At 37.6% G+C, this 13610-nt stretch overlaps 1 protein-coding gene across 3 annotated transcripts in view; it reads left to right on the top strand.

The window, feature by feature from the left end:
- The window catches only part of sipa1l3 (signal-induced proliferation-associated 1 like 3), a 53814-nt gene that overhangs the window by 13925 nt on the left and 26279 nt on the right, over positions 1-13610 (top strand). For 2 of the 3 annotated variants that reach the window (XM_011482533.4, XM_078929939.1), the window contains exons 2-4: positions 6674-6744; positions 10202-10286; positions 12354-12480. The gene's annotated coding sequence lies outside the window, so the exon portion shown is untranslated. The remainder of the gene's footprint in view (positions 1-6673; positions 6745-10201; positions 10287-12353; positions 12481-13610) is intronic. The other variant, XM_023961583.2, reaches the window with a different exon arrangement.

Here is a 13610-nt window from a genome sequence, read left to right as displayed (position 1 = left end):
GCTCATTTGAAACAATAAAAGTTAGCAAGTGGACGGCAAAAATGCTCATTATTTTTTACTCAAAACAGCCACAGAGAGAGAAAAACAAGTTTTCTCATATATTAATTTAAACAATACTACAAAACATTTTATTATTGCTGTTGAGGTCTGTGTTTATACAGAAGCTTTAAAGACCTACTCTGATGAAAATCGTATTTTTAACATGTTCTCGTAGCATTTTTCTCACTCGGCTCGTCATATATAAAGAAAATTAAGCTCGAGATTGTTTTTTGAGTATTTCCTTGTTCAAATCAATGTTAAACAGGACCAGATGCAAAAATGTCGTTGGAAATAGCTTGTGAGGGTGAAATACAAGTTACTACAGCAAACCTCAAGCCTTCTGCTCCGCTCCAATTATGATGCATCCACTTGCAGACAAATAGATACATGAACAGATATATTTTCCCCGTCTGAGCTGGAATCCGACTCAAAACTGTCCGGATGGATAGCTCCAATAGCGGTTGCCATTTTTGTTGCACCGGAATTGTTGGGTTGATGTTGCGAGGGGCTATAAGCTAGAGGGAGAGTGTGTAGAGAAAGGGATGATGGGAAATAGGGGTATGTTTACTCTGCAGAGCGGCAGAGGTGAATTTCTAATGAACTTCTGCCGCTCTGCAGAGACTCCATCCATCCATCTTCCTCCGCTTATCCGGGACCGGGTCGCGGGGCAGCAGTCTAAGCAATGATGCCCAGACTTCCCTCATCCCAGCCACTTCCTCCAGCTCCTCTGGGGGGACCCCTGTTTCCAGGCCAGGCGACAGACATAGTCTCTCCAGCGTGTCCTGGGTCTTCCCCGGGGCCTCCGCCCAGTGGGACATGCCCGGTAAACACCTCTCCAGGGTTGCGTCCGGGAGGCATCCGGACAAGATGCCCGAGCCACCTCAACTGGCTCCTTTGGATGTGGAGGAGAAGCGGTTCTACTCCGAGCTCTCCGCGGGTGACTGAGCTTCTCACCCTATCTCTAAGGGAGTGCCCAGCTACCCTACGGCGGAAGCTCAATTTAGCCGCTTGTATTTGGGACCCAGTTCTTTGGGTCATGACCCATAGCTCATGACCATAGGTGAGTGTTGGAACAAAGATCGACAGATAAATTGAGAGCTTTGCTTTTTGGCTCAGCTCTCTCTTCACCACAACGGATCGATACAGCGACCGCATAACTATGGATGCCCCTCCGATCCGCCTGTCAATTGCACGCTCCGGTCTTCCCTTACTCATGAACAAGACCCCAAGGTATTTAAACTCCTCCACCTGGGGCAGGGACACTCCACCCACCGAGAGATGGCAAACTACCTTGCTCCAGAGACTGTGACCCAGAAAGTGACACAAATGGGCTAAAAACGGCATAATCATAATTAAAAGGCCACTGGGAACACTTTTAAAATGGATCAAACAATCATCAGAGTGGGACTTTAAGGAAAAGCCACAGTTCTGAGTTGTAAGTTACAACAGTGTCTTAGATGCTAAAAATACCAACATATGTATCGATGTGTTGGTTGCATTAGCTTAACATTTGCCTTTTGTGCTGCTGCTCTTCTGACACACTGTCAGAAAACAGCTTGGACAGAGGCCACCCAGTGTGAACTGGACGCTCTGTCACATTTGTCATCTTTCTCTTTTTCTTCCTCTCTCCTCCCCAGCCATCTGGCAGGAACACTGATAAAGGAAGCGGAGCACATAGGTGGGGGAAAGCGAGCAGAATTGCACACTGCTCCTGATTATTTGTATACAGAAAAATATGAAACACAATTAAAAGTTGTAATGTTTTTGTGTAAAAAAAAAAAAATCCAACAAAAATAGCATTTGTTTCGTTGATCAAAACAACACATAGCTGTGGAAGGAGCTGCTGCACTTGCAGTGGTGTATCATGCCCACCTCATCCACACTGGGTTCACTATCAAAGTTTGCAGGAAGCTGCGGCCTGCTATGACGGGAATCATTGGGTTCCTGCTAATAAGAAATATTTTGAATAAGTAGGATGGGAATGACTTTTGTAATTACTAAATCAAAATACACCTAATACAATATCAGCTTTGCAATGTGGAAAACTGTGTTAAATGTACCAAAACATGCTCTGTCGTTTCTATTTCTGCTTGGTCCTAAGGTGATTTTAAATGTGAACTGTAGTGTCATGTTTGCAAAAGCTGTGTAGACGTGCAGTGACTGACACTAAACTTGTTAGCCTGGTTTACCAAGACTCATCTTTGTGTTGTTTATGCTTCTGTATGAAGCTGTATTTCCTGTTTTGCCAGAGCTTTTAGCAGCTTTGCTTTGAAGGCTTTTTGCTCCCTGTTGAATCGTAATTAAATTCCTTAAATAACATGATAGACAATCAAGTTGGAACATGGAAATAAAAGGGTGATTTTTCTTTGAATGGTAAATTCTGTGAAATAGAATTTCTTTAATGTTCTGAGGCTTAAAATCTTCAAAGAGTAAATGCACAGATAGGTGAGCTGGTGAACAAAATTGACCCACAATGCTTTGGGACTGTACAAGTCAAGCAAAGTTGATCTCATTGATCTCAAAATAAATATATATTTTTTACAGAAGGACATTGTTATTCATTTATTGCCATTTTTACCACTATACGTTTTATTTCTGTGAAAAAGATCAATTTTGTTCTATTGCCTTCTTTTTTTGCCATTTTTTAAATGCTAGATCATTCTGCAATCTCCCCTTTTGTATATGGTTAACTTACCTTTCCAGCCAGGTGGTCTTATTGAAGCAGTGGGTACATTGTGTGTCAAATATCTACTTTGATCACATCATTTGGTTTTAGCATTATGCAAAATCTGAAGGCAGAAGCCTTTTTATTGTATTTGTAGATGGAGAAATAATTGACACATTTTTCATTTTATGTTACTACCGTGTATAATGCTGTATTTTAGCTACATTTTCTGCAGCAAACTAGTCTTAAATGATTGAAATTACAGGAAATAATTATTAGACTTAATGGAGAAATATCTCAAGACAATTTTAGGATTCGACCCCGTTCTAACATTGTAAATCTAGAACAAGAATGGAGATGGGATAGAGCTCTCTTGATCCCTGTTCTAATTGGTGAAAAAAGGGTATTTTGCTTTGAAAGTATTTCAATGAGACCAACGCTTTTGTAACATCTGGTATTGATGGAAGGTGAACAGGTTAGCATGTGCTGGCAACATGGCATAAACAGAGTCAAATACACATAAACGTTTACCGCCATTAATTAGAAGCAAGATTATGCAAGAGTGAGAACCCCAAGCAAACATCAGAATTATCAATGTCTGCTATCAAGGTCATTACAGCATTAAGAATGGCTTTTCTTTATTCTTTAGATTGTCATTGTGATTAGAACATGTAAAAAAAATAACTGAATAAAATGTTACAGCATGAAAATAAAAAAAGGCTTTATACTTAGATGTTACTTGAAAAATAACCATCAACCGGGGACATTGCATCAAAACAAACAGTTTGCTCACAGTGTAGTGACTTCACTAAAAGAAACGCATTTGAATTATGACTCATATAGAGGATTGATCTCTCAAACTTAAAAGAGACATTGTATTTTTTACAAAAGCTTGCGGGCATTTTGTTACTGTTTTTAGAAGAATTACAGTCTGCAATCCCTGCAGACAAACTGTTAACTCTCTATGAAAGTTTTTAAATGGTAAATGTGTGTTTGCTAGACACCCATACACAATGCAGAGAATAGAATAAAAGCCTTTTGAACTCAATCAGGGAGTCTCATAACTTTAAGACCCAAAGAATAAAACTGTTTATTACCATGTCATTAGATTCCAGTTTGTTCATTCACTGTCTGTACACTAAACAGATCATGTACAACAAATGTGAAAGAATTCCGACTCACGTGTGTATACTGGAAGCCAAAAGACTAATACCACATATCTGGAAAAAGACAATGAGACTACAGAGTAAAAATGGGCTGAAATGTCAGATCCTTGTGATCTCTCCTCTGGAATGAGGGACTTATTTGATATAAATAGGATCTATTTTTTCAAAGATGCTGGGAAATGTCATCATGTTCATGAAAGATCCATGTGGACCCATCTGAGGACACTTTGAATATTGCGTATTTCAAATGTGACTCTGGGCCAGGCTTTGATGATAGTTCTTCTTTTTTTTTCCTGGCACCATTCCATTTGGACTTTTTCTCCGACTTTTTAAAGAACTCTTGACCATAATATGCTCCTTTTCATTTGCGACCATTTGCCCTTTTCTAGTTAGTGTTATCATAAAGCTGTGTGTATCTTTTGTTCCTTCTTTAGTGTGTAAAGTGTAAGCATTTCTGTCAACATCCATTGATTTTAAATAGTATACAAGTACATTCTCACCTCACCTAAGAACATGTGTAATCCTTTAGTATAAAAAAATGCAAATAATTTTAATATTTTGTAAACAAAAGCGAAAGAAAAAACATTATAGATTTAAAAGAGTTTGCTACCTGCACCCCCCCCCCCTCCCCCAATGTTTTTATCATGTTAATTAAATCAATTTTTGTTCAAAGTTTCTAAGTGTGATTGGTGAGGACGCAACAGGGGTGGGTGTTTTTGGTAACAAACACTTTTTTGCATTGTATTTAAAAACAGAGTTAGTAGAAAGCAACTGTTTGTCTCTGATGCAAAACTATTCATAGATGCACTGTTTCCCTTTGACCAGGTCTCTCGATTCTCAATGCAACTCTCACTGTTCCTGAGGAAGTAGACTGTAGCTCATATATTTTAAATATCAAGTCACTATCTGCATTTTGAAAACTGATAGAAGTCAGTCAGCCTGCAATCATTTAAAAAAGTTAAATCCTTTCTTAATAAATTAGCCAGTAATAATTGCATTTTCTGTTGCATTTTATCCCATCACTGGGCTTTATTTATTAGTGGAATAGCAGACCATGTTTTAAATCATGAATTAATTAGAAAGTCAGTTGCCTTTTTTTTTTAAAACAAGCAATCTAACTTTTTTGCTCTTAAGAATTTTTAGTGAGCTTAAAAAAAGAAAAAAAAAGGAACCTTTGCAACAGTATTTACATTCTCTCCTAATGGAATAAGGAAAAGGAAAAGATCTGACGAAGCAATTCCACTTTTGTCTTCAGTTAAACCGTTTTCCTTGTTCCCAGATTAAATGACCCCTTCTGTATTACACCCTCAACTGGGCGAGTTCTTCCCACACTTTGTCTCGGCTTCACCATTCACTGTGTACAAATCTAGTTACACTGCAGACTGTTTCGAGAGTCCCAGAGGAGTTCATCATTTCACGAGCATCAGAAGATCTGGCTGGCACCATTATCTCTATCTGGCCACTATCGTTCAGCCCTGCTGCATTCTATCTCCACCAGTGGAGCTTATAGGAATACCAACACTGGGTGGAGGCAATTGGAGCTTGAGCTTTGAAAACACAATATTTGACGGAACACAACTCATTTCTGCATCCGTTAGCAGAGAGATTTTCCTGGTTATGAATAAACTCTGAGAGTGTGCGATTCTTCAATTCTGGGAAAGCGGCCAAAGTGACAAATGATCTGCAGTAATCGGACTTGTCTCTGAGAGTGTGCTTTCCTTTGGGAGCCTGTAAGGTCTTTGTCAGATCGCTGCTGCTTTTTTTTTCCTTTTTTTTTTTTCAATGCCACTATTCAGGGGCAAAGAATCAAACATCGAGGGGACTAAGAATAAGAAATGAGGAGGGAAAGACGAGGTGGATATGTCAGAAACCTCTTTGTCTGACGAGACTGTAAACTCTCGCATACAAGCACACACCCCTTGACCCCAGGCTCCTTTACTTTTGTCAGCACGCCTTTTCTGAAAGGAGGCTACTACTGTCACATCTCGTTAATGTTAAGAGTGAAACGGAAGAGAATGTCAGTAAGCATGCTTCTAAATATTCGAGGGAGGGTTTTATTTAACCACAGGGGAACTGGACAAAATCATAATCCATTGATTCAATAAAGCGAGTTTGTTCCAAGAAATATCAACTTGCCGTGTTGTTAATGAAAATAACTAATATTTGCTACCACTTGTGTCTTTCTGTTAAAGTATAAACGTGTTGCCAGATACTCTAAGCTTGCAATTCCTTCTTTGGCTCATTGCTGTTCGTGCACTCTTTAAATAATCTGTTTTGGATTTTATTTTTTTAAGTAAAGCTTATTCCTTGTTTGAAATTTGCTAATCCAGTCCCTGGAATGGAAAAAGTAATCACAACATCTATTGCCCGGCCAAACATTTGGATAGTCACTTGTTGAATAAGGACTTAGATCCGTTTATACGGAGCAAACCTCATGGATGACATGAGTGCTTAATAGTGAAACTTTTAGGAAGGAGTTTGAGGACTAACTGTTCACCCTGATTCTCTGTTGATATCTTTCTTGTTAATAAAGGATCATAGCGTGACTTTTTAAGCAGTGCACACTCAAAAGTCATGTCTTTTGTGCAGTAGCTTAAAATCAACTGCAATTGAGCCTTTTTTTTTTTACAGTATTTGCTTCAAGATATAGTGCCAAATGAAATCTTTTGAAAAACTTCAGAGCAGATGTCTGCCTCTTTCCCCATGTGTCCGTCCCACCTTCTTCCTGCTGAGGACCTTATTTTCTTAAAGCCTCATCATCATTTATACTCATTAGCTTGTCACTGCTCTGGTTTGGTTACAGGAAGGACCTTGAAATTACCAGCAGTCCTTCAGACACAAAGATGAACCCACTTCTCAAAAGCATCATCCTCGGTAAGAGTTTGTCCATTGAGGATTTAAGAACATTTTAAGTTGAAAGCAGAATATATGTATGTTGTGATTCAATGAAATGCACTGAAGTTTTTTTTTAAACATATGTTGTTCTTTTTTTTTGCAATAACAAACTATATTAAAAATGCTGAAAAAGAAAACAAACTTGAAAAGAATATTCTCTTTAATTTTATTTAAAGTAATATTTTAGACGGCTTTCAAATTTCATACAGCTTTTTGCTTGTGTAGTGTAAAATCAAGCTTACTCAAACTGTTCCCTGTTTATTTTCGAGAGGAACTTGAATGGATTGAGGCACTGACAGCCTGTGTGGTTACAAAAATGCAACTCTGTTTCAACCAGGGCCTATTGGCTGTGAGGCCAGTGTACTAACCACTGCTCCACCATGCAGCCTGTCAATTCTTATAGAAGATAAATAAAAGTCAACTTCTCCGGGTGGAACAATTAGTCTACAAACTAAAATGTTCTCATGCTATTCAACAAGCTGAAACATTATCTGGGCATTAAAAATAATATTTGCATAATGATGATTCATTTTTTGGTTAGTAATGAGTAAAGCAATATAAACTCTGTAAAAGTTTATTTTATCAACTGCACATTAATATATTGAGCACAGCAAAAGTACCACCATGTTATTAAGAACTTGTAGAAAGTACTGTATATAATTCTTGTTCAAAAGGTCTTTGGGTGCAGAGTTTGTAGTTGTTTTATTGACAAGATTCCAAATCTTAACTTAAAGCTGCCATAGAAAAAGTTACCAACACATTTTTAAATAAAAAGTGTTAGTTTGAGGTCAAATTACTTTGAAGAAAGCAAAAACTCTACCGTTATGGATTTGTTACAGAAACAAGTCCAGTGACATGCTGAAATTTTCCTGCGTGGTGTCATTTTATCCCCCCCAGCTTTCTCTCGTCTTTGAATATTTTAAAGACTGTTCAGGCGTAACTTGATGCTTCCAGATCTGTTGGCTTGCAGTTAAAGTTCGCAGTGATTAAACCATCGAGGGGGGCTTCACGTCTTAGGAAAGACATAAAAGTAGGATTTGGGGTTTAACTAAAGAGCATTTGTAGAACAGAACCAGTATTCTTTTGTGCTGTCTGGGAGCTATGTTGCAGTAGAGCTGCTATGAAAGTGCATATGAGGTCACCATGTGGTTGTTACGCAGTTTGGATCGCTGCATTTTGTATTAGTTTCTGCTACACTCTGAGGTTGTGTGTCCTGATTGCCTGTGGCCCTCCGCCTACATCATACATCTTTTTGCTGGTGCACCTTTGCGTTCCTATGGTAACCATCACCATTATAGTGATCAAACAGCTACAACAGCATTTTCAAGTGCTCCTGCTAAAAGGACCTCTGTGAATTGAATTTTACTTTATTGCTTTATGTGGTCTTCAGTTAAAACAGTTTGCAAGACAGTGTCAGGTACTAATATTAAAAAAATTAGTTATATTGCACTAGATTTTAAAATGTACCAGTTAATATTTTAATAGAAAATACATGTATGTTTAATATAAACTAGATATAAAATATAAACACAACATTTCTAAACCTTAGAGTGAATGATGTAAACCAGGATCTTTTGATTCATTGCCTGTTTTTTTTGTTTTTGTTTTTTTAGAAATAAGAGGAAACTGTTGAAATCACAGGAATGCCATGAAAAATTCCAGAGGAACTAATTGACTCTTTAGTCACAACTGCTCCTGCCTTCAGGAACAGAACTCTTATTGTCTTTTTCTACTCTCTAGTGCTCTACAGTGTTGACCGCAACTTCTTCCCCTAACTTACGTCCATTCTATAACCTCATAGTTCCACTCAGGTCTCTCTCATTCACACACATATGTATTTTATTGTCATTTATCCCCTGTCCAAATTTAATTTCGATCTTTCCCTACAAATGTCAGTGTCATTGGCAAACATCAAAGTTCAAAGAGATTACTCTTAGTTCTTCTGTCCGTCCATCACCAAAGCAAACTTGAATGGGATCAGAGCCTTGGTACAGTCTTACCTCCACCTTGAACTCTTGTTTTTTTTAACATACAACTCAACTTATCTCAGTCTCACAGCATCTATACATGTCTCATAACTTTTTTCCTTCTATACACACTTCCACAAAGATTCAATACTGCTCCATCTGACCATCTCTGTACTTTTATATTGGCATTCGTAAAGCTGCTATTGCATCTATTGTATTCAGTTTAAGACTTGTATCCTTCTTTCATAGTTCACCTATGACCAGATTCTACTTTTCTTTCATCGGTTTTATTTCTCTATATTAGTTTCCTCTTCTGTGATTTTTAGAATGCTGTTTCAGCAGACTTGTCCACTCCTCAGACATATTTCCTTTCTCTAAGATCTTATTGAATGACACTGGCGTAAACTGTGTCCCCTTTCCTTAACACTTCCTTATCTACAGAGTTTTTCCAGTCTCTATCTTCTATAATGTTTTCTTCACCTTCCTTTTTTTTTCTTCCTGCTCCACAACAGTTTGTTTACTTTCTAATGTGTTGCAAAATAATTTTCTATCTGTAGAGGTCCATACACTCTTTCTGAGTAATGGAAACTAAACTGCAAAGGATTTGAGGTGGAAACAAGACTTCTCTGACTTTCTGACAACAGTTTTAATGTTGCAATTTGTTTTGAAGATGTACAAAACCAGTTAGATGGAAGACATTTGGAAAGTCTCTCGTAAATGGTGTTTGCAGTTTGTCACCAACTGTCTGAGCCTATAGTGAGACATCCCATAGTTTTTATTATCCTCTTTGTAAGCGATAGGTGAAGCCTGATTGATTAGTATTGATTTAAATAGTAGACTTAGTAAATGGGCTGTGTTGACGGCGTCAAGCCCTCGTTTCCATTGCTTTCCCTCCTTTGTATTTCCTTTTTTCCTGCTAATCAGACCAGAACAAATGTATTTTGTTCCAGAACATGACAGGAAAGGACAACCTTCACCACTAATGAAGCCACCTTTGTGATGGTGTTAAAATATGGTCAATGTTTGACTTCCAAAAACCTACCATGAGTTGGTAATTGTTTTTCCTCCGTGCGCTGGGCACAGTATGAATGTAGACATGTTTACTGTGGAGATGCAGAGCAGATGATTGCCTCGGGACTCATCACAAACATTAGGCGTGCCTGTGTTATTGGTCTTTAGAATCATACAGAAAGGATAACAGCTGCTCTATGAAGACAGACAGATACCTTGATTATAATTACACATTACGTGAAATAAAGAGGCTTATCAACATTACCATATGGCTATTTAATTATTAAAAAATTACATTTATATTTTTAAAGTATGCCCACCTGTTATGCATAATTAATAACCTTTTAGTTAAGTCTTTTTATGTTGTTGGGTTTGTTTGTTTGTTTGTTTATATGCATGGAAGCTTGCGTGAAAACCACTGTGGCCAGTTTCACTTAAAAATGTATTTTGTCTTTCAGATTGAATTATCGATTCCTCTCTACCTGCACACCCACACCAAACCTCACCCCATCTGCTTCATCTGACTAGCCTTCTGCAGAAAAGGTAAAGTATAAGAGCTGATGCATTTGAGTTGATCTAGATTGAAAGATTTCTCTTTGAGCTGGACCTTAAAAAAATCCCCTAGCACACTAAAATGCATCTTCTGATTATTCAGATTAAGAAACATCACAGCTAGAGTTTCTATTTCATTTTGGTTGTTACCATAGTTTTTTGATTTTTATATACAGTTTGAAAAACTCTTTTTGTTGTTTTAAAAACATTCTGAGCCATATTTGAGTCATCTGTTTCTGCTATCTTACTGATCCTCACCAAAAGGTTCTTCGTTTTATGTTCTCCATCTTATTTTGCATGTTATTGGTCAATTGTAGATGCCTGTAATCTTGCAGCATAATCTTCTTTTTCAGTTTAGTTTCCAGTATTTTCCTTTCACTTCTGTTGTTTGTGTAGCATCTTTACAAGCAAGCTTATATTATGTGACTCATGGATAGTAAAGTCCAGTGTCAACAACTTTTTACTGTCCATATTTTTTAATTTGAGGATATGAATATGTTGCCGTTTCTCCTGTGGAATTTCCTTTCTTGTCACATCCAGTCTTTCTCTAGCAGGAGGAGCTTCTTATTTATCACTATTCTTGTAACATGACGTCTGATTCTGTGTCTGAGCTCGAGAGCCACATAGGTCGCAGTCTTCTCACCCCGTTCTGCAGTCTTCCTCCTCATGAGCTGTGCTTGTGTCGTAGTGCTGCAGCTTGACAGACAGGCCGGCTGAAGTGACACTTGCATCGGCAAGATTGAACGAAATGCTGGAGAGAGAAATCTTATGAGACATGCTTTCAAATAACCCAGGGGTGTCAAACTCATTTTCACTGAGGGCCACATCAGGATAGCGGCTGTCCTCAAAGGGCCAAATGTAACTTATACATGTAACCAAATAACGAAAAATAAACTTAACTACTCCTTAATGTTAAATAACTCATTATTTAGTTATTATGAAGTGACAATTCCAGTTGGATGGAAAACATGTTTGCTTGTTACTTTAGCATAAATCCTTTTACATTTGATTCTGTCAGGTTAGGTTACAAGGACAGTGTTAAAGTCCTAATGTATAGTTGACCAATCCCATATTTCAAGTCGGATTCCCCCTAGTTATGAATAAATATACACCAATTTTTATTTTTACTTTAAGAGATTAAAAACTGGTAGGCTCTCGCGGGCCATAGAAAACTACATGGAGGGCCACATTTGGCCCCCGGGCCTTGACTTTGACACATGTGAAATAACCCGAGAAGACTTCCAAGACTGATTTAGACCAAAGTCACAGACTTGAGCTGTAAAAGCAAATGTTCTTGTGCTCAAGTCTCGGGCCTCATCTTCACTACAATGCTGTATGTCAATCGTTGAATTAGCAGACATTTTCTACCTTGTGTTCATTTCTCTCTTAAAAACGTCACAGTCATGATAGTGACCTTACTGATCAGTATTTCTCCCTGTCTGTCATGAAAAGCAACAAAACCTGCATCATGAATTTAATGTGCTGATGAGTGAAGACTCAAGTACAAAACTTTGATGTTAGATCTCAGGTTGTTAAAGTGGATGACAAGTATTCAGGTCTGACAAATAAGCAAAGTCATATTTGCCTTAAATGCCAGCTAAGACAAAGAAAACCAAGACAAACATGGATCCAGTCATCTACAAGTGGATGCATAGGAATGGAGAGTAGCTTGTGCCACGCTGATTGTAGTGTCTATGTCAAAACAGCATTTTGCTCCTGATTCTCAACAATTGAATAAAGAATTAATTAGAAATGCAATTTTGAACTTAATTTGCTTTATATTTGCCCTCCATCATCAAAAAATGTCACAAGGACATGTTAAAAACACGAAGATCGCAACTTTCATCAGAGTGGGTTTTTTAAGTATTTGATAGAAGCAGTTGCTCCCTTAATTTACCAAAGTTATGCCACATTTTTAGTCAGGAACCCTGGAGCCACTGGCAGATAAACATTAAGTCTGTTCAGTTTTGATCCTTGTTGAGTTGTTTCTTAGGTATTTTGGGCGTGCATTTACAGAAAACTGAAATCAGACTTTTTCTTTTTTTTTTATCTTGACAGGATCTCAGTGCTGATGGGTATGGAGAGATTTATCAGAAGGAATTCCCATTGCAAAAGAAGTAACGTGTCGTGAAAGAGAAGCACTGTTACCTAACAGACCACTGATCTGTCGACAGAATATATACAGGTCAGTAAAGATTACTTCATTTTTCCTTTTCATTTCACCAGAGAGAACAGTGAAACTGAAAAGCATCTCCAGAGCAAAAAGTAAACAAGATAAGCGAGATAAAGATCCGAGGAAGTGGATAGATTGTAGACATTAAAGGGATTAGATAAATACATTATCTCTAGCCAACAGCTTTATAGTCTTAGAAAAAAGTAAAATTAAACAAAACTTTATCAACTGACTAAATGGCTATAAATTCAAATGTCATGTTATTTCACTTGCTTCCATTCTTTTTATAGTATAGCGATATCATTTGTGTCATTCTAATTGGTCTTTTCTAACCAATTCTATTGGAATTTCTTTTGCAGCTATGTTCAGTTGTTGTTTTTGCCATTTTCCCCTTTTTATCATAGTTTTTCTGAGGAATTTTTGGACATTGTGGATTCAAATTCACATTTAGACCGTCTATTTTTATGCTTTGGGCTTGTTTTAAGAGATTGTAAATGCCAAAGAGTGAAAAAAAAGTGACTGGCTTGAGAGCACATGGTAGACAAACTCACACAGACACAATCCAATATGACTTTGTTGAACAACTAAAAATCATAAAGTTGACTACATCTTCATGAACTTCACAAATCATTTTTTTTTCTCCACACATATGTCCAAACCCAATTAATGTTTCTTTTGATAAAAGCACTCAGGGCTGCTGACATAAAATACCCAGAATTGTTCATAAATTAAAAAAAACAACAAGAGAAATGTTTGTCAAAAACACTGAGAATATGTTTCTGGCCCACCTAGTTTCCTTTATATAGTTAGCACTTCCTTTTAAGTTAGTGTTTTTGGTAGATTAAAAGCATCTGACCTTTAATTTGAAGAGGCCTTTGTCTCCATACACCCTGACTGTTGATGTAAAACACATACACGTCTGACTTGCAACATTTCTGTTGTACAAAGTTTGCTTTACTACACTCCCTACTGATCTAAGCTCTGTTTGCCTCGCTGTGACACACCAATGAGTGCAGCAGTCGCACTTTCCTCCACAGCCATTACACTTATTCCTCTGGAGCACTTTTCTACTCACTCATTGCTAACATCTAACCAGTGTAATTACCAGCTTTGGTGTATGTTTGCAGTAAATGTCCCAATCC

Source organism: Oryzias latipes, chromosome 13 (assembly GCF_053564925.1).
Source record: "Oryzias latipes strain Hd-rR chromosome 13, Olatipes_Hd-rR_3.1".
NCBI lineage: Eukaryota > Metazoa > Chordata > Actinopteri > Beloniformes > Adrianichthyidae > Oryzias > Oryzias latipes.
The sequence above is the reverse complement of the archived record's forward strand: the minus strand, read 5'-3'. Positions and strand labels throughout refer to the sequence as shown.